We start from the raw sequence: 22,675 nt of genomic DNA on the forward strand, positions 1-22,675 counted from the left end.
GATGATTTTTTTTTTAACTATGTCTATTGTTTGCACATAAATTCTGAGTCAGACGGAGCTCTTGAGCCATGAACTAATTTTGAAATCTGTTGAAGTCTTTAAAAAAACAATTCTCAGAAATCAACTTTCTGTGTGCACACATTGCCCGGGACTGTGGTACTTCAATGAATGGATTGTGTCAGGGTTAGAGAGGGACATAGTGAGGTCTCGGTGGGAGGAGAAGGGAGTGGGGAAAGGGCAAAAGTTAGTTTTATACCAAATTAATGGACATGATGAGACATTTTTTTCCATATTCATATTCAAAGGTAGGAAGAGGAACTTGATGGTGGCTAAAATTAATGGGCATACTAAGCCTGATTTGGAGAGTGGTCATCTTCCTGAAGGGTTATTTATTGGTTGGCAGTCCGTAAGCAACCAAGCAACGGATCATGAACAGTCCAAATGGGCAGGAAACACATTAGTAATTGTTCTTAAAAAGTAATTGCATTTTGGTAACCAAATGAAACAGTGTTCTATTTAAGTATTGAAAATGCTTAATGTACCACTCAGATCTGAAAGCTTCACAGTCCTTTTTTTTCCTTAAAAAAAAAATTACAGTAGCTTTATTGAGGCATAACTGACATAGAGTAAAGAGCACATATTTAATGTACACAAGTTCATAAGTTTTGACATATGTATACAATCATGAAACTATGACTAACATCAAGATAGTAAACTATGCATCACTAGCAAAAGTTTCCTCACGATCCCTTGTGGTACCTCCCAGCCCATCCCCTTCACTCCTTGGCAACCACTGATTTGCTACTCTCTGTCACTACAGATTATTTTGCATTTACTAACATACATGAATGGAATCATAGAGTATGTACTCTTTGCCTAGATTCTTTCTCTCAATTTTGCAATTCAATCCCTTTGTGTTTATTCATAGTTAATTCCTTTTTATTGTTGAGTAGTAGTCCATTGTAAGGATGTATCAAAATTGTTTATCCATTCATCTGTTGATAGACATTTTGGTTGTTTCCAGTTTATGAATAAAGTTCCTATTTGTTTACATGTCATTGTGTAGACATATGCTTTCATTTCTCTTAGGTAAATATCTAGAAGAGTAATGGTGGGTCCTATGGTGTATATTTTTATTTTTTAAAAACTTCCAACTGTTTCTAAAGTGTTTGTATCTGTTTACATCCCTACAAGCCATGCATGAGAGTTCTGGTTCCTCCACATCCTAACCAACACCTCGTATGGTCAGTTTTTCTGTTTTCTGTTTTTTTTTTTTTTGTAATTTTAGCTCTTCTAATAGATGTGCAGTGGCATCTCACTGTAGTTTTAATTTGCATTTTCTTAATGACTTACGATGTTGAGCATATTTTCATGTGTTTGTCATCCACATACCTCCTTTGGTGAAATGTTTGTTCAAATTCTTTGCCCAAGTTTTGAGTTGTGTATTTATTCTCTTCTTTTTGAGTTTTGAGAGGTCTCTTTTTACATTCTGGATACAAGTTCTTCACCAATTACGTGATTTGCAGCAAGTAGTTTCTTTCAGACTATGGCTTTTATTTTTATCCTCAGAGTTCTTTATGAAGCCTATTAATTAGGGAAAGCAGATCTGCCAGGAGCCTGGGTGTTGCCTGTCCAATGCTGCAGATGCCCAGCCCCATGTGAGAAGAGCCAGAGGAAGCTGCAGCATGGTATCAAGGTCAAGGAGTAGGGTGGGACAGCAGAGGCTGTCGGAGGAGAGATGGCAAGGGCATCTGTTAGAAATGGGCAGTGGCTGAGAGGCCTTCTCCTGTTATCTTACTTCATTCTCGCACTCACTCCTAAGAATTAGCCATTGTTACCCTGATTCTACAGCAACTTCCCTAAGTCACAGAGCCTGAAAGTAGCAAGATTTAAAAACAAACTATGTAATGGGTGAATCTCACAATCAATAATGAAGGAAAGTCAGAGTCAAAAGAGTACATAGAAAACGGTTCCATTTACTTAAAAACAAAAGCAGGCAAAACTAACCTATGCTGTTAGAAATCAGAGAGGGGAGTAATGACTGAAAGAAAGGACAGTCTCTTGGTCTGCACACTAGATTGCTAATGGTTTCTCGGTTGTAACTGTGTATCAGTGAGTGTGGTACAGTGTTTGCAGGTTGATGAACTGCTACTTACGTTATCCATTGACAAATGCAGCAACCCTAGGATCTTTTCAAATGTTACATTTCAGTTTAGTTACTGGCATTTTCCTACTTACTTACTTACACAAAACATGGCGGTTAGGGTGTGTGAAACTTAACTATTTTAAGATACTTCTTCTATAGTGATTAGGCCCTATCTCTAGGCCCTAACAGTTCCATGAGATTTCTTAGGCCTCCAGGTGCTTATTTAAGACAACTTTTCCTTTATTTCAACTCTGAAGAAGAACATCATCCTCATTAACAGCTCATAGGAAATAAAACATATATAAACTGCAGGTATTATGGTTTAAGCAGGAAAAAGAAAGGTTTGTAACTGATCCAATTAGAAATTACTTCATGTCTCAGCCAACATGACATGATGTGACTAACTCAAATGTATAATAATTACACATGTCTATTGAATAAGCTGCAGCCAAAGGTTATGGGCATTCGAGGGACAAGTCCTCTCAGATAACCCTTGCAGTGTCTGAACAGAATATACACTAACCAGAAAGGAAGATTGATTAATCATTTTAGGCAGGTGACTATTCTTAACTGGTCAAGATTTGTAACATAATCATAATAACATAATGTTTATTCCCAGTCTGAATTTATTTTTCTTACCTTCCTCTGTTTTGCTCTTGTGAGTAATTTCTGCTGTTAGAGACTGCTCTTCCCATCTTTTTTCTGATAATCTTTGATATTTCTATATGGGTGGAAGGATACCTCATGAAAGTTACATTTGAATGGCAGTTGTTTTACTTGTCCTAGATGTGAAAATTTGTGTTCCCCAGGTAGGATGGTCTGTCTCAAGATACAGCCAGATGTGAGCCAATGTGGAGAATGAAGCCCATCTGTGAAGAGCCAGGACTTGGGTCCAAAGAGCTGTACAATGGGGCAGGCAGGTCTGGGGAAAGAGGCTTCCCCACCCCCACTCAAACTGGAGTCTAACAGGCTTCTAAAGGCCAGCCAAGCCATGCTGTCCTTATGTACTTTTACATTTATTTAAAAACATCTATAAAGAGCTTACTGTGTGCAAAGCACCATTCTAATCACTTCACAAAGACTCACTTATGGAATTCTCATGACAATCCCATGAGGGTAATGCTCTTATGATCCCCATCATACAGAGGAGGGGAACAAAGGCATTTGCCCAAAGTCAGCCCACCAGGAAGTGGTAGAGTCAGGCTAGGAGGTAGGTTCCGGAGTCCACTCCCTTCTTTATCCTTATCTTGTACTGCTTCCAAGAAAAGCCCAACCTGAGATAATGGGTTATGTCACGTCAGTGAAGTCAGATAGGAGCAAATGGCACTCAGAAGTCCAGGCTAAACAGGGCATAAAGAAAGTCTAAGGAAAGGTGGCCGGGGGTGCTGGCACATGCCTGTAATCCCAGCACATTGGGAGGCCGAGGTGGGCAGATCACCCAAGGTCAGGAGTTTGAGACCAGCCTGGCCAACATGGTGAAACCCTGTCTCTACCAAAAATACAACAATTAGCTGGGCGTGGTGGTGGGTGCCTGTAATCCCTGCTACTCGGGAGGCTGAGGCAGGAGAATTGCTTGAACCCAGTAGGCAGAGGTTGCAGTGAGCCAAAATCGCATCACTGCACTCCAGCCTGGGCAACAAGAGTGAAACTCCGTTAAGAAAGAAAGAAAGAAAAGAAAGGAAGGAAGGAAGGAAGGAAAAGAAAGAAAAGAAAGGAAGGAAGGAAGAAGGAAGGAAGGAAGGAAGGAAGAAGGAAGGAAGAAAGAAAGAAAGAAAAGAAGAGAAAGAAAGAGAAAGAGAGAAAGAGAGAGAAAGGAAAGAAAGAAAGAAAGAAGAAAGAAAGAAAGAAAGAAGAAAGAAGAAAGAAAGAAAGAAAAGAAAGAAAGAAAGAAAGAAAGAAAGAAAGAAAGAAAGAAAAAGAAAGAAAGAAAGAAAGAAAGAAAGGCCAAGGAAAGGTAGGAATAGCACTCAGGCTATCAGGGTCAGAATAGCCTGGGGTTAGGAAGGAGGCTCTGAACCAGGGGTGGCTGTCTGCCAGGGCATACATATTCAAAGGATCATTCTTGTTTCTAATTTGTCATCAAATATGCGTATAGCTAAACTCTTTTGATTAAAAAAAACATTCATTCACCCATTTACTCATTTATTCACTCCCGTACGCATCATTTATCAGTCAGTCATCCAAGAAACATTTACTGAGTACGTCGTATGCACTTTGCTGAATGCCAGGGGAGAAAATAATAAACCACAGATCATACACTACAAGGTTAAGATTTATTAATATCCCTAACTGAAAGTACAAGTTCGTTCTGAGAAGCCCAGTGAATAATTTACATTCAAACTTGTTTAAAAGTGAACAAATGCTAAATTGTAAGTTAGAAAAGAATAAGTTTGTCCATGATCTAGTAGTAAGGCACATTCAGTGTGGATCTTAACCATTTTAATCGAATAAGTCAACGTTTTCCTATTGCTAAACTGATATTAAAAATAAAAAAAAACCAGGAAACAAAAATATAAATTTTGACTTCAAATTCCTTAAAAAGAAAAAAAAAAAACTGTAGGTACTATTTGAACCATATATTTAAACTCCAAATCAACATTATTGCTTAGGTAATTGTTCTTTTATGAAAAGGATATGTTGACTTTTATTTCATTAGTAGGGTATATATATATATATATATATATATATATTTTTTTTTTTTTTTTTTTTTTTTTTTTTTTTGAGACGGAGTCTCGCTCTGTCGCCCAGGCTGGAGTGCAGTGGCCGATCTCAGCTCACTGCAAGCTCCGCCTCCCGGGTTTACGCCATTCTCTCGCCTCAGCCTCCCGAGTAGCTGGGACTACAGGCGCCCGCCATCTCGCCCGGCTAATTTTTTGTATTTTTTTAGTAGAGACGGGGTTTCACCGTGTTAGCCAGGATGGTCTCGATCTCCTGACCTCGTGATCCGCCCGTCTCGGCCTCCCAAAGTGCTGGGATTACAGGCTTGAGCCACCGCGCCCGGCCAGTAGGGTATATATTTTTAATAGACAAGGTAAATCAATAGGCAATTTAAATCAAGGCATCCATTAAACAAATTGGGTAAATTAGGATTTACTTTAGATCCGTGGTTCTCAAATATTTTGGTCACAACACCATTTTACAACTCTTAAAAATCATTGAGGACCCTAAAGAGTTTTTATTTCTGTGGATTATGTTTATCAGCAGTTATCATATCAGATATAAAACTGAATTTTAAAAATATTTGATTGATTTAAAATAACAATAAGCCAATTGCATGTTGACATAATTAACATGTTTATGACAAATGAGTTTTCTAAAACAAAAACATTTAGTGACAAGAGTGGCATTGTTTTACATCTTTGCACATGTCTTTACTGTCTGCTGGATTCTCATGTTTACTTTTGCATTCAATCTGTTGCAATATGCTATTTGGGTTGAAAACATTCAAACTTTACGGAGATATATAGTTGAAAAGGATAGAAGCATTTAAGTAGCCTTTTATAACTGTGGATAGTCTTCTCTGACATAACATCAAATTTCAACAAGCAGTAGTTTCTGAAAGGTAAGCTTCATTGTGGGATGTGAAATGATAACAATGAACTTTTTGTACTCTGTAACATTAAAATCCACTGGTCTATCTTACACTTGGAATGAATGGATCTTTACCTATGCATATTTTTTACAAGATTACATATTGGTAAATATCAGTTCAAATATTCATATCAAAAAGTAAATGATATGAAAAAAATCACATTTTTAGCCGGGCACAGTGGCTCACACCTGTAATCCCAGCACTTTGGGAGGCCGAGGCAGGCAGATCATTTGAGTTCCAGACCAGCCAGGCCAACATGGTGAAACCCGTCTCTACTAAAAATATAAAATTAGCCGGGTGGGGTGGTGGGCGCCTGTAATCCCAGCTACTGGGGAGGCTGAGGCAGGAGAATTGCTTGAACCTGGGAGGCAGAGGTTGCAATGAGCTGAGATCACTCCACTGCACTCCAGTCTGGGTGACAGAGCCAGAGCGAGACTCTGTCTCAATAAAAAAATAAAAAAATAAAAAAAATAAAAAATAAAAAATACGGCTGGGCGCGTAATCCCAGCACTTTGGGAGGCCGAGGAGGGCGGATCACGAAGTCAGGACACCTAGACTATCCTGGCTAACATGGTGAAACCCTGTCTCTAATAAAAATACAAAAAAATTAGCCGGGCGTGGTGGCGGGTGCCTGTATCCCAGCTACTCTGAGGCAGGAGAATGGCTTGAACTCGGGAGACGGAGCTTGCTGTGGGCCGAGATCGCGCCACTGCACTCCAGCCTGGGTGACAGAGTGAGACTCCGTCTAAAACAAACAAACAAACAAAAATTCACATTTGTGAATACCTATAAATCTCACAAAAATGTCTTCAAGCGTTGTGAAGCTGACAAATTCACAGTGGAGGATCAAAGTTTTCCAAAATTCTTTTTTTTTTGAGAGGGAGTCTCGCTCTGTCGCCCAGGCTGGAGTGCAGTGGCCGGATCTCAGCTCACTTCAAGCTCCACCTCCTGGGTTTGCGCCATTCTCCTGCCTCAGCCTCCCAAGTAGCTGGGACTACAGGCGCCCGCCAGCTCGCCCGGCTAGTTTTTTTGTATATTTTAGTAGAGATGGGGTTTCACCGTGTTAGCCAGGATGGTCTCGATCTCCTGACCTTGTGATCCGCCCGTCTCGGCCTCCCAAAGTGCTGGGATTACAGGCTTGAGCCACCGCGCCCGGAAGTTTTCCAAAATTCTAATCTCTAAAAAGTTGAAACTTTATCATTAGCACAAAACACAAAATCAGCAAAATTAGCAAAAAATGTTAGTTCTGGCAGTGACAGTCTACTTTGTTAATTTTCCAGAAAATATCTGCCAAAATACACGACTGAATAAACATAGTTTGTATTTTCCTTGTTCATTCAAGTAAAAATGGTGTTCTGTAAACAAAGCAGCTAGCTCAGCTTGCAACTCCAGTTGATTTTCCTGAGACAACCATCTTCCTTCAGAATGCAGCAGAAGTGATTTTCACTGAGTTGCTGTAATATTGGAAAGTGTTCCTGCTGTAATGTCTTTTATTTACTTTTCATCCAGCAGGCATTCAGCAATATTTGACTTTAAAATTGTAAAAGGTCTCTCAGTTATTGGTTATGCTCTTATGGTTAATGCAATATGACTACTTATTCCTAGAAGATGCTTCAGAGAGTTTTCGTTTCTAGTTCAAAAATGTGTAACAAATCATTTTTGGCATTTAAAGAGCTCATCAAGTCTACAATTAAAATATTCAATTTTTCTTTTACTTTTCTTTTTTTTTTTTTTTTTTGAGACAGAGTCTCGCTCTGCCGCCCAGGCTGGAGTGTAGTGGCGCAATCTCGGCCCACTGCAAGCTCTGCCTCCCAGGTTCATGCCATTCTCTTGCCTCAGCCTCCCAAGTAGCTGGGACTACAGGTGCCCACCACCATGCCCGGCTAATTTTTTTGTATTTTTAGTAGAGTTAGGGTTTCACCATTTTAGCCAGGATGGTCTTGATCTCCTGACTTCGTGATCCACCCACCTCGGCCTCCCAAAGTGCTGGGATTACAGGCATGAGCCACCGCTCATGGCCTCAATTTTTCTTCTTCAAACTATGAGGCATTGCCCTCAAAATTGACCACAATTTAATTGACATGCTGTATCATCTGAAATTTTTCTTTTTCATAAGACCTGCTTTGGCAAATTATTAAATTATTAACATCTAAAAAGTGAGGGAAACATAGGTTTCATCATTTGTTTCATTTAAAATTTTGCATGATTTCTTTAGAAAGTCAGAATTCTCTGTTACATCACTTGTCACATTTTTCAGTATCTTTAGGCATAGATGGTACAACTGTGGTTGAGAAAGCAAGTCTTCTAATCTCCCCTTTGTAGACCGATAATCTTTCCTTAAATACAAGAAAAATATACTATAATTTTAAAATTCTGTATTAAAATATTATTGGACTCTAAAGTAAGTTTTAGATACAATTTAAAATATAAAAGTTTTAATAAGATTTAAAAATTATAAAATTGCATGGATATGATCCCATTTATGCAAAATTATTTGTGTGTATATATAAACATAGAAAATATATGTTAGAATGTTCACTGACATGTTCATGGTGATAATCTCTGTGTGGTGGGAATTTAGCCATTTTTGCTTTTTTCCTTTATACCTTGAGTATTGACTATGTTTTCACATGTATTATTTAGAGCATTTTAAAAGACATTTTCTTTGTTTGTTGCAGGGAGGGAAGCCTATTCCCTATGGTAAGCAGTCATTGTGCAAATACCCTAGGGGATGTTATAACTGCCCTAACGAATGCCGCCTTGTGATGTGATGTGGTCAGGATGAGTGGGACTAGTCAGATGATTTGATAAATTCGTGTGGAAGTGATTTGGGAGAGAGAATTGTCCATGCTAATCAGAGCCTGCAAATGTGGATGTGAATGCCAAAACATGAATATTCTAATTTAATTTATTAAGAGAACTATAACTGTCATAACCCACTGGATTATCAACTCATTCTCTTCCAAATCACAGAACTGATTAGAGAAAACAAATTTTAGTTATAGAATACCAGAATTGGAGAGGAACTTAGAGATCATCTGGCTTACTCCTGTCATTATTACAGACGAGAAAACTGGGCCCCAGGAAAAAGTATGTCTTCTAGGTCACATGGAAATTTAAAACTCTGTGTGTGTGTGTGTCTGTGTGTGTGTGTTGAGGAGCAGCGTCATTTGAGAGACCTGGCACCAAGTCCACATTGGAGCCATGATTTATCAGCCCTGGAGAAACAGTGACCCACCCCTTACTCTCCATGTCTCCCTTATCGACATCTCCAAAATTTTCTGTAAGCCTCTTGTCACAGTTTCCAAGATAGCTGCTTATCCTTGTTTCATTACATTTTACTATATGACTTTCCTGTTTCCTTCAGAGGGGCCACTTCATTCTCACATATGCTATCTAAACCTTAAGGCAGAGGGAACAGCAATGTACGCTGTGTTCACGCATATTAGTATCAACCGCAGACTAAATCTTATGTGCAGACTACAGGGATCAGTCTCTGTTGAATTCATTGTCTATTCTTTTAGTGTATTTACTGTAAGGATCATTAGATGGAGCAGCAGTAGCCTGGGGACTGTAGGCAATAGATTGGGAGAAAATAAAGGTTGACACTCAAAAGTCTATTGAAGGTACATTCATTGCCCCCAAAATTGCTTAAAGCTACAAAATGTAAAGCCAGATTGAACTGAATGTGGCTGCTTAGCAATCTCAAAATCCTTTTGGAAACAGTTGGGGTACACATTAGGATTCTTCAGAGAAACAGAACTACTAGGGGGGTGGAGAGAAGAGGAGAGAGCGAGAGAGACTGCACACCTGGCTTTTTCACGTTCTTGTATTTGCTCCCCAGTATGTCCTCAGCCCTGACCATCAAAATCCTACTTCCTGACAAAGCAGTTCAAATACCAAATCCATTCAAAATCTTCTACAAATTTTGAAATCTAAAATAACATGTTATTCCTCTGTGTTTCCCAGAAGAATCGGTTTCTTAATGATTCTAAAAAACAAAAACGAAAAACATTCTCCCTTATACATAGACCATTTAAAATGCATTCTTCTGGATGTAAGCATCCTGAGGACCGGGACCGTCCCTACATCTTCACAGCACAGGCACTAACGTATTCAATTCATTGCAGAGCTAGAGAAATAGGGAAGTAGAACAATTTCTCAAGGTCATCCCGCAGGACAAGAATACTTAGAGATAACGCAAAGTCTTGTTGTAATTATCCACCCCCCACCTACTCCTGCACTCTGCCATCTGGGGTCACCTCATCCCCACCTGTATATCCAGGCTGCCCTCATTCTGGCCTTAGCTGAATGAATATAAGGGGTGCAAAAATCAATGTATTAGCTCAGCCTGAGTTCAGCTAACTTTGTTCTTGCCTTGGACTCGTAAGTTCAGACCTTGAAGGGCTAGATTTTCTGCTCTTCAGCTCATGCCCTCATAGCCAAGGTGAAACAATTATGAGCTTATGAGAGTTTCACAAGACCACGGCCTTGGGTAGGGAATGAAGCTGTGGGCTCAGGAGTCAAAAGATCTGGATGTGAGTTCTAAATGTTACTCCCACCAGCTGAGGAACTTGGTTAATTATGCAACTTCCCCTAGCATCTATTTCCCCATCTGCAAAGTAAGAATTATTAATACAATGCAGCTCGTAAGGTTTAGTGAGGAAGATATGAGATGCAGCTTGTGAAAGCGCTTTACAACATTGCTACAGATCTCAGTTATTCTTGAGATCAGGTCCCCCATGGACTTCTCACTCCAGCCCTTGAGCCCCAGAAGCACTTTAAATGAGGGGCCTGGTCCCAATACACTAACCTTTCAACTAGGGCCAGATTAAGATCTTTATATAAACTAATGTAAGTGTAAGGAATTATAACACAACATTCTTGTATTTCCTAGGACAATAGCTTTGAAGCTATTTTTGAAATAGAACGTTCTTTCAATAGGATGCTCATGGCCCCAGCTTTGCTGCCCCGAGCACATTGTGGGATCAGCCTAGTGGTGAGTCAGCATGGCCTTCCTCTGGCTTTCATGACCTGAGGCCTGGCTTTATCATGACTAGATCAGCTGAAGCCTCCATCCCTGACCACCCTGGTCTGACTCACTAGTTCTAGAAATGATGAGGTAGGAGAAAAGATCAGCAAATGGCACAGTTTAGATGGGAAGAGAGTTTTTATAGATGGGAAGAGTTCTTACCTTGACATCAGTCATTTGATACAGGGCAAGCCAGTCAGGTGAGATGAGAGCAGACGGCTCATACGTGGAGTGACTCTGGTTGAGTGAGGCAGAACTGTTTTCTCTAGGTGAGATCTGAGAGTTTGATTTGCGTCTTCTGTGCCAGAAGGCACGACCAGCTATTCCAATTCAGAAAAGTTATGCTGTGCTACTTACCCTTCCTTTCCTCTCCTGCCTCCTTTCTCATGACTGGAGCATTTTAGCAGATGGGAACACTGGGTCCTCCATGTACCTGGCCTTACTGCCTTTATAGAGCTCCACCAATCCCTTCACTCCTACGGCCTTAACTCCTCTTACCCTTTGATATGGTTTGGCTCTGTGTCTCCACCTAAATTTCACCTTGAATTGTAATAATCCCCATTGTCAAAGGCAGGACCAGGTGGAGATAATTGAATCATGGTGGAAGTTCTTCCTGTGCTATTCTTGTGATAGTGAGTTCTCACAAGATACGATGGTTTTATAAGGGGCCTTCCCCTTTGCTCGACACTCATTCTCTCTCCTGCCACCCTGTGAGGACGTGCCTTCTGCCATGGTTGTAAGTTTCCTGAGGCCTCCCAGCCATGTGGAATTGTGAGTCAATTAAATCTCTTTCCCTTATAAATTACCCAGTCTCAGGTATGCCCTTATAGCAGCATGAGAACAGATTAATACATCCATTTACCAGTCTGAAAGAGCTTTCAGATAACCTTGCCTGAAGGTAAAGCTAACCTTTATAACTTAAGCTTCAGTGCCTCCTCCAGGAATCCTGGAGGAGGAATTATGGAATTATGGAATTATGATTCCTTAATATGGAGTGAGGGATTCTGTCTCTACCTCACTTTTTGCATATTTCTGACGTAGCATTTATTATGATGCACCATAATAGCTGCATTAAAATAAATAATAAATAATAAATGTGTATTTATTTGCATGCCTAATTAAACTAAGAACTTTTTCATTAACGTAAAAAATTAAATTACACTGAAGGATGGAACTATCACCCCAGAGTAGACTCAGAAGACATCAGAAATTCTAAGACATCAAAGAGATCAGATTGATGGGTGACAATACAGATCTATATAAACAAGCTCTTCCAAATACTTCCATATCACTTAGGTGCTTGCCAATGCTGGAGAAAGGGAAATCCATATTATCTGTGGGTTTTGACTACGTGTGGGTAGAGGTTCATCAGCTTGGCAAAGTGCCAAATGCTAAAAGAAGTCAGCCCATGGACTATGACTTGGAAATAAATTATGTAGATAGTCATTGCTTTCTTATTTTCTTTTCACTTGCCTACCATGCTGTGATTTAGCATTTATGAGCTCTGCAGTGAATCACAGTATTTTTAAGAAAATAGAAGATCCTTTTCCTCTTTACTCTAAGGTTACATAGAAATTTGTTATGAAATAAAAACAACATTAATGTTCTCTGAAAATATTCACTTGGAACATACCTTCTAGGGCTCTCCAAAAGCTCCAAAGAAGGGTTTCTAAATGTTTCCTTTAAAGAATAACTTGAGTCTAGCACTTCTCAGAGGAAATGCCAGCCTCAATTTTTCTTGGCTCAACTTCATTTCAAAAATAGTACACTCTGTTCTTCCTCCTCTGAAGCTCTGCTCCCTAACCCCAGGAATAAAAGGAGTCACAGCAAAGCAGCTGCATTTCATAGATAATAAAGGTAAGAGCAAAAGTAATGATATTGAAGACAAAAGTACATTAGAGAGAATTGACAAAACCAGAGACTCATTATTTAAAAAATGCTAATAACTAAAACTTTGAAAACACTGATGAACGAGAGGAGAGAGAGAGAGAGAGAGCAGGTAAACACTACAAATAAAAAATGGCTTTAACTGCAGATATAGAAAGAATATCAAAAATAAGAAAATAATTTGAACAAATTTTTTGCCAGTAAATTAGAAAATTAGATAAAATAAACCATTTTCTAGGCAACATGCTAGCAAAAATGATTCAAAGAAAAAAATCACAGAACAAAATAGACTTAAAAATATTAAAGATAATCTATAAGGAATTTTTAAAACTCTGCCCATGGGTTCGGGGAAGAGTGCTGAAACAATTTTACAAGTGAGATCTGCCAACTGTTAATGGAGCAGATTCCTGTCATGTAAGAATTATACCTTAGATTCTTATGCTGGAATGTCATAGATATGTGTTTCTCACTTTCATTGGGCCTCATCTTCCATCTATCAAAGTATAGGTTTATCCATGTATAAGGCTGGCTCCTAGAAATGTGTTCTAGATCTTCTCTAGGACAAGGAGGGACCTTGTACCCTATGGTGGAACACCTAGATCCTAGAAGAGACCAGGTTTGAGTTTTTTTTCCTCTGTTAACAAACAAACAAACAAACAAACAAAAAAAGGAGAAACAGGAGAAAAAAACCCAAAACCTGGTCTGTTCTAAGATCCGTGTGTTTCCTTAAAGTCTTAGTTTGCTTATGTCACAGGTAGTATGAGTGACTCCATTTTGGTTTAGTCGACTCTGTTGGGGCCTTGTGCATGAGTTCAGTCGAAAACAATAGCCTCCCATAATTTTGTTAAAAAATTCCCCCTTTTTCATCAGGTTCTCACTTAGGTGAGAGTGTGACCAAAAATTAAGGCTTTTGTGTCACTCTTAGTTACCATCATTTTGGGTTTCTGGTCTCAGCATGTCATTCATAGGTTACAGTGCCCTCATGGTCACACATTTCTTTCAGCTCTTGTCATTCCAGTTGGAGAGACCATTTGACATTCTAGAGATGGCTGAATGCAAACATTTAAATCTTTTGAGAGAATACAGCAGACCAGAGAGACTACTATTATGAATATTAGGAGCATAACACAAAGAGTTTCCCAAGATCCCCATAAACCAAACCACCTAAAATTAAATGATAAAAGAATAAGCTAGATAAATATTCTGCCTGCTTAACTAAGCTGTCTCTTCGTTAATCCCCTACAACTGCATCTCTTTAATAGCTGGTGTGATGTATTTCTCCATAGGCCCCAAGTGCCAGCAGCTGCACAGATACTTCTCTGTTTAGCCAGTAAGTACTCTAGAGCAATTCTATTATTTAGCATAACTCTCACAAGATAATTTAAAGTCTGCTTTGCAACCATAGCCTTTACAGTAGAATCTGCCATAGAGCTTATCATGAGGGATACATTTCTAATCATTGTCTCTTTTGCTCCAAACAATGGGGGAAAAGGACTAGATACATAATGCCCTTCTAGAAGAGTGAAGGCCTCCTGGCAATGTTCTCTTTAACCCATGAAGTGGGTTAAGAAGAGTGAACCAATATGTTGTTTCTGACTGATTATGAGGCCACATATGTGTCTTTAAAATTTCTCACCTTCATTGGGCCTCATCTTCCATCTATCAAGGTATAAGCTCATCCATGTATAAAAGCTGGCTTCAAAAGCCTTCACAAATAAAGTATACACAATGAGTGCACACAACAAACCCCCTTTTCACTTCTCTTGTTCACAGAGGCCTAAGCAAGGGAAAAATATTCAAAGATAAGAGTCTCATGATAGTAGAGAAGTCTTGATCCATGATCTTGGGAAAAAGCTGTTCATATCAAGGATGCAATCTTCTTCTGGGGAGAAACTTCCCTGGTTAGCTTTACCTTAAGGGTTCCAATGGATATAGTTCCAAGAGTGTGGATGAACCCTTCTCAGTTGTGAAATTATGAGCCCAAGATTCAAGGTCCTGAAGTTTTGCTGCAGTGTGGATGCCAAGGGCAGTCTTTCTCTGATGTTCTCAGAAGATCTGATCTTCAGGTTCTAAATTATGAAGGGGTTGATGGTCCTCAGTAAGTGAACCATGAAATGCTTTCCTTACCTGGTGAAAATACATAGTGGTATAATAATCTACTGTTATAATGTCATCCCTCTTGCATGGGAAAGCTGTTATACAACCAGAAAACATGCATTGAAAATGACAACTGAATAAAATCCCTCTATAAATGTCTGAATGGCCCATCAAGTTGCCAAATGTACCTAAAGCTTTGTCTTCCAAGGAATATGGGTTTAACAAACCAAACATTGGTCATAAACTATTTTAGCAATTTAGAAATCACCACACCAATATATATTTAATTTGGATCATTTTGTCTTTTCCATGATGAGTCACAAAATGCAGAACTTTTAGTAATAAAAGTTTTGAGGACTCAGAAAGGACAAGGCAGCCCTCCTGGTTCTCCATGAGTCCATGCTTAATGTTGGACTTATGTTCTCTTGAATACCAGTTGTTTATCCAATTTAGGTGCATAGCACTGAGAACTAATGGGTTATCATAGGTAACTTGACTTAGACCATGGAGTTCATTCAAATTGTATATCTAAACAATTTCAGTATTGGTTGATTGAGCATGAAAATCTGGCAAAGTATTTTCTTGGTATTCAATTAATTTTTGTTCTACTTGGGTTAGTAGTTTTATAAACCAGTCAGTCTTTTCATTAAAGTTCTAGGAATTCTTACCTGCATTCAAGAGTGCTTTTCAGGGTCCTTTCCATCCTTTCATAAACTTCCTAAAAGATATTATATTCTAGGATTTTGAGTGCTTGCGAAGTTTTCAGAAGCTGCATCAGAATTAAGCAATTAACTATGGAAATGGCTTTAAACAGTCATAAAGACACAATTGACATGGGAATTTGGTTATTTCTGTGACCTACAATAACTGACATAATACCTGATATGGTTTGGCTCTGTGTCCCCACCGCAATCTCATCTTGAATTGTACTCTGATAATTCCCATGTGTTGTGGGAGGGTACCAGTGGGAGATAACTGAGTAATGGGGGTGGTTTCCCCTATACTATTGTCATGGTAGTGAATAAATCTCACAACATCTGATGGTTTTATCCGGGGTTTCCGCTTTTGCATCTTCCTCATTCTCTGTTTGCCTGCTGCCATCCATGTAAGACAGGACTTGCTCCTTCTTGCCTTCCACCATGATTGTGAGGTGTCCCCAAGCCATGTGGAGCTGTAAGTCCAATGAAACCTCTTTCTTTCGTAAATTGCTCAGTCTCAGGTATGTCTTTATCAGCAGCATGAAAATGGACTAATACGATAACTGTAATTACGATTGATAGTATATATATAGTCACATTAGAATTTTAGGAATCTCATACAATTTTGGAACATATATTAACATTCACTAAAATATAACCTGAAGAAAATTAAGCATTAATTTTTATTTTGACAATACTTCCCACGTAACTTAACATGTCAAAAAATCCTGTTTACCTCTCTTTTGGATGCTTCAGGGGCTCTCTATAGCATCCCAAAGTTAGAGGTTGGAAAAGAAAGACAATTTTGAAGCTGAAATTTGATTTTGGGAAACCTATCAAATATGTTAAAGATTTCAAACACTTGATATTATAAAATAGAATTCCAGGTCACCATAAGTCATTTATTTTGCCAAAATAATGACTCAAAAATTTCAAAAAGGCAATAACCTTTATTTATTGATAGAATAACATTTAGCTTTCCAATCTGTCTCTTGTCTTTCCCTTCTTTTTCCTGTAGTTTATTTAAAAGGCAGGCAAAAATCTTTCATTATCCTTTAATATTAGATGAAAATCTTGTTCAAGAGAGAAAGCCAAATTTCACCCTTGCATTAGTGTACTATTAATGTCAACCCCAATCTTCAATAAAACTTTACAGACAAATCTATCCAATCTTAATCAGTTTTTTTTTGTTTGTTTGTTTTTTTACAATAGCTACAAAGAAAATTAAATGCCTAGGAATTAATTTAACCAAACAAGTGAAATATTTCCACAATAAAAATTATAAAACACAGGTGAAAGAAATTGAAGAGGACACACACAAAAATGGAGAGATTCCTTGTTAATAGATTGGAAGAACCAATTACATTTAAATGTCCATACTACCCAAACCAATCTAGAGATTCAATGCAATCCTTATCAAAATACCAATGACATTCTTCACAAAAGAAAATAAACAATCTGAACATTTTTAAGGAACCACAAAAGATCCAGGATAGCCAAAGCTATTCTGAGCAAAAAGAACAAAACTATAGGAATCACATTACTGCTTCAAATTATACTACAGAGCTATAGTAACCAAAACAGCATGGTACTGGTATAAAAACAGACACATAAACCAGTGAAACAGAATAGATAATGCTAAAACAAATCTATACATCTTCAGTGAACTCATTTTTGACAAAGGCTCCAAAAACATACATTGGGGAAAGGACAGTCTTAATAAATGGTGCTGGGGAAACTAGATATCCATATGTGGAAGAATGAAAGTAAACACTTATCTCTTGCCATATACAAAAATAAAATGGATTAAAGATTTAAATATAAAACCTTATACAAAGAAACTCCTACAAGAAAACACTGGAGAAAATCTCCAGGACATTGATCTGGGGAAAAATTTTCTTAGGTAATGCCCACAAGCACAGACAACAAAAGCAAAAATGGATAAATGGAATCACATCAAGTTAAAAAGCTTCTGCACAGTGATGGAAACAATAAAGAAACAACCCACACAATGGGAGAAAATATTTGCAAATTGCCCATTTGACAAGGGAGTAAAAACCAGAATATATAACAAGCACAAACAACTCAATAGAAAAAGAATCTAATAATGGGTAAAATACTTGAATAGACGTTTTTCAAAAGACAACATGCTAATAGCAAACAGTTATATGAAATGGTGCTCAACATCACGGGTCATCAGAGAAATGCAAATCAAAGCTGCAGTGAGATATCATCTCACCTCAGTTAAAATGGCTTTTATCCAAAAGATAGATGATAACGAATGCTGTTGAAGACATGGACAAAAGGGAACCCTTGCACATTGGGAATGTAAATTACTACATTGGTAATTGGTGGGAATGTAAATAACTACAACCACTAGAAAATAGTTTAGAGGTTCCTCACACAACTAAAGATAGAGCTACCATATGATCCAACAATCCCACTGTTGGGTAATACCCTAAAGAAATGAAATCAGGATATTAAAGATATATCTGCACTTCCATGTTTATTAAAGCACTATTTTCAATAGCTAAGATTTAGAACCAACTTAAGTGTCCATCAGCAGACAAATGGAAAAGAAAATGTGGTACATGTACATGATGGAGTACTATTCAGCCATAAGAAAAGAAGACCCTGTCATTTGCAACAACATAGATGGAACTGGAGGTTATTATGTTAAGTGAAATAAGCTAGACACAGAAAGACAAACTGTGCACGTTCTCACTTATTTGTGAGAGCTAAAAATTAAAACAATTGACTCCTGGAGATAGAGACAAGGATGGTTACCATAGGTTGGGAAGGGTAGTGAGAAGACTGGAAGGAAGTGAGGATGGTTAATGGATACAAAAAAGTAGAAAAAAATGAATAAGACCTAGTGTTTTAAAGCACAACAGGGTTACTACAGTCAATAATAATTGTACATTTAAAAATAAGAGTGTAATTAAATTGTTTGTAACACAAAGGATAAATGTTGAAAGTGACAAATATTCCATTTACCCTGAGGGGATGATTACATATTGTATGCCTGTATCAAAATATTCCATATATCCCCAAAATATATATACCTACTATGTACCCATAAAAATTAAAAATTAAAAAAAGAAAAGCACTATAGAAACATGAGCCATTATTATTGGCCAAGAGAACAAAAAATAGAATATTTAGGTGTGAACACACCTCCAAGAATGTTGCTCTACATCTCACAGAACACCTCTTGCACAAATGTAAGGCCTTCCTCTGCAGCCCAAGCTTGTATGTTGGGGCTTGAGGGAACTGGTAGTTATCTGAGAGAGTCATTCTGGCACAATAGGACAGAGCTCCAGGGTTTCATTACTGAGTGCACAGGTGGCACTTTCTCATAGTACTTTTGAATCTGTACTCTTCCTGAAACTACCTTGAGTGCAGGAAACCCTGTCTTTGGTTTCCTTTGCCATTTCCTAACTAGTTGAGGGAGAACGTACTTTCTCCTAACAGTTTATTGTGCAGAATTTCCACCTCAGTTTAGAATAATAAATTCAATATTTTAAAATATGACAAGTATATATATTTAAAAATACCACAAAATATATGAAATGTAACAAAACCTAGATGTTGTGTAATGATTTTCTGTGATTTTTTTCCTCAAGTAGGTGGCTATTCTGAGAATTGCCTGTGACAATTCTTGTATAAATAAATAACTTGCTCAGAATGTGGAAACCCTCAGCATAACAAACACTTGGATGTATTTTACTAAAAATTTCAGGCTTTTCCTTCACACATGTTTAAAGAGCAACTGCAGAGCACAAATAACTGCTTTTCTCAGCATGTTTTAAATGAGGAAATAGAATTGTAATGCAGTATTCTCTCTCTCTCTCTCCAATTTCATCTCCGTCTACTTTTCTTGCTTATTTTAAGGACATCTACACAGGCTGACTGTGTAGATGTGACACTACAATAAAAACAGTACCCTTGCTGTTCCAAACACCATGGCCAAAGAGGGCTAATCAGAAAATCCTGTGTCAGAACATAAACTCTGAATTTGAAAAAGAAAGTTGCCAACACATTTTTAGCTTTACTTCCAAGTTCCCAGTTGATATAAAGCTGTGAAAGAAAAATAACTTGGGACCCCAATTCATTATGCCAAAAGGAACAAATGAAGCTGAAAGCTGAGTCATGCAAGAAGCTGCCTTTCCTTTTGGTCCCAAGCAGATAGCTGGAGATAAAAAGTTAAATATCTCCAGAGGTTGCTTATCTTACATAAAGTGCCAATTTATTGAGCATGAGATGAATACATAATTGACTATTCCTGTACCTGCTCCTTTTCTCTTACAACTTGGGGATTACTATACCCTACCTCTCTCCCCTCCAGCCTACATTTTCCCTTAAATATTGAAGCCCTCAAATTTATCTTTGGAGAAAGACTCAGACCACAGACTGTTCCTGTGGGTCCATGTTATTTTCTTCCAGGCATGTCTTTAACCTTGGCAAAATAAACTTCTGAATTGATTGAGACCTGTCTTGGATATTCTTTGGTTTATAAACTGGTGGCCAGTGGAACAGACGAGGTGGCCTGATCTTTGACAAATCTATCCTTGCTTGGTACCAGCTTGGCCTATCTTTACTGCTCAAACCATAATACAATTTGCTGAGGTCTGGGAGGTCCCTTCAGAGAATCATTCCTCTCCCCAAATTTGGCTGAGGTCTAAGGTTCATTTTGCTTTATAATTCCTTTCCTGAAGTTTTACTCACTTCCAATAAGGAAGGTTAGTTTTCCTGTTTCCATGATGATGGAGGGCCAGCAACTCCTTTCTGGAGTTTCTGCTCCCTTCCAACAGAGAAAGCGAGTTTGAATTTTTTCTTGCTTCATAGATGGTAGAGAGCCGTGTTCAACCTGTGCTCATTCCTAGGTAAGTAGCTCAATTGGAGTTTTGTCTTGAAAATTCTCTTTAGTGACTGAAAGTTAAGATTAACAAGTAACTGGTCTTAATTTCTCCTTACCATTAAAAGTCCTCAGTAATCATATTTGTTTTGTTATTTTGGTCTTCTTCCATCAGATTTGATTAACTCTACCTGACTTGGTCATATTTGAATGAGAATTCCAAATTATGGGGAACAAGGCCTCTGGATTCACTAAAATTCCATGCAGCTGCAAAAAAAAAAAAAAAGGCACGTGGTTTCTCTGTTCACTTCCTTTCTTTAAAAATTGTCCTCTCATTTACTTATCTTCTACTCTATTTGTTGTTATAAATAAAGTTTTGGTGCCACAAAAGAAATAGCACTCGAATATAACATTTTCTTTTTAATTCTCAGCAAGACAAGGTGCTCCTATAGAAGAGTGTGCCCTTACAGATGGAGCAATGGTGAGGGACACTTGGACAGGGGAGAGGAAGGGGGTCTTATCCCTGATGCATGTGGCCCCTGCTGCTGTGTCGTTCCCCTATTGGCTAGGGTTACACTGCACAGGATAAACTAATTCCAATTGGCTAATTTAAAGAGAGTGACAGGGGTTAGTGGTTTGGCGGGAAAAATGGTTCTGCAGGGTAGAGAGTCAGGGTGGAACAGGTAGCAGGTAATCAGAATGAGTCAGGGTGGAGCAGGTAAACGTAATGCGTCAGGATGCAGCAGGTGATTGAAATGAGTCAGGGTGGAGCAGGTAATCGAAAAAGATTACTTTAGGAGGAAGGCAAATAATTGAACATACTGGCATATTGATTATTTGAAAAGAAATTTAGAACTCATATCTAACATCTCCTCCTTTTGCCATCTTCAGTACCAAGTGAAAAAAAATACAGAAGATTTCTAATGACTCAGACCCCTTGAGGAACTCAGAATTAAGGTGCCAATCACCCCTTTTTGAGCTGTTTTGCTTTCACTGTGGAGTTTCAAGAGTCATGTGCTGATTCTTCTCAGGTCTAAAGCTCTTCTTTCTTGTATTGCATAACCTGATTTTTTTGTCTTTTGGGAGTACCAGAGATCACCTTGTACTGTGAAAGTATTTGCCTTTGGTGTATATAATGCCGTATGAGAGCTACAATGTTAGGGGTGGCTGAGAGTAGTTTACAGGAAATGGTCATTACTATAGGGGACGACTACTCTTTCTGTTTTTAATGTTTAGATAAGAAAATCCTGCATATTTTCTTCACCCATTTCTTAAAGGCCAGTAATCTAATTAAGTAGCTAAGTTGGAAATACCACCTATCAAACCAAATCACTTTAATAAAATTCTTTGTAATGGAAATTTATATCTTTAAAGGAAATTTCCATTTTGTAAGGGCATCTCTGTCTCTGCACCTAAGCCATTAGGAACTTTAACTAGGGGTAAGACAATAGCTTAAAGTTTACATAACGAAAATGGTCTTTGTTTACATCTAATTCTGCGCCTTTAAGATGTGCATCTTCTACCTTGTTTCACCTAATTCACATCTTTGGAGATGCAAATTTAGAGTTACCTAGTTAACAATTATTTAGGACATGGAACAGATAATGAAGAAGTTAATAGTCTAAAGTAGGGAAGAGAAAATTTTTGAATACAGGCAAATGAAAAATTTTAAACTTATAAGATCTGCCTCTGAGTCTGTTATGTCTATATGTTCATATGTGTCATATGAAAATAATATTTCAGTACCAGTTATATGAAAGACATTTAATTAGTTGGCTTAAAGAAAAGTAAACATTTGTCAGACTAATAGAAGCTAGCTCAGAGGCACTTCAGTTCACATAACTTTAGTAATCTTTGGTAAGATTAATTTGGTTAGTCTCAAAATTTTCTCCAGCAATTTAAAATCTTAAGGTCATGTTATGTTAAATTAAGTAATCCTATGTTTTCCCTGGGAATTAGGGTTACTGAGAGTTAGAACAGTAGGAGAATAAGATGTGGTTTTGGTGAAGTTTGTAAAAAAAAAATGAGGATGTGATTTTTGCTTAAGAAAAGGTACTTTTTTTTCCAATTTAAAGGACCTTTCTACTGGTGTTGAGACAAAAACCACTATTTGCATCCAGCCATTTTGTGGTAAACTGGTAAGTCTGTATTAGTATCTCATGGATAGAGTTCTGAAGTAAAAGCTATAGGATCTTTATTTGTATGAGTATGTATATGTGCTTAGATGTGTTTATCTGTACATATGTGTATGCATGTTTAGGTGAGTTAAGGTGTACATACATGTGTTTTGTTATGTGTTGTGGCCACAAGGTAGCAAATTGGATTAGAAATAAAGGACTACTCAGGAATTAAGTAAATGAGCCAA

At 37.9% G+C, this 22,675-nt stretch overlaps 1 long non-coding RNA gene across 1 annotated transcript; it reads right to left on the bottom strand.

The window, feature by feature from the left end:
• Positions 1-1,264: 1,264 nt before the first annotated feature.
• On the bottom strand, positions 1,265-15,750 carry LOC117097554. The gene is made up of 3 exons (XR_004442989.1): positions 15,423-15,750; positions 14,570-14,784; positions 1,265-2,867 (listed from the first exon to the last, which is right to left on the bottom strand). It is a non-coding gene; the product is annotated as an uncharacterized LOC117097554 (long non-coding RNA).
• Between the last annotated feature and the right edge of the window lie 6,925 nt (positions 15,751-22,675).

The sequence above is a fragment of the Trachypithecus francoisi genome, unplaced genomic scaffold (assembly GCF_009764315.1).
Source record: "Trachypithecus francoisi isolate TF-2019V2 unplaced genomic scaffold, Tfra_2.0 Lachesis_group15, whole genome shotgun sequence".
Taxonomy (NCBI): domain Eukaryota; kingdom Metazoa; phylum Chordata; class Mammalia; order Primates; family Cercopithecidae; genus Trachypithecus; species Trachypithecus francoisi.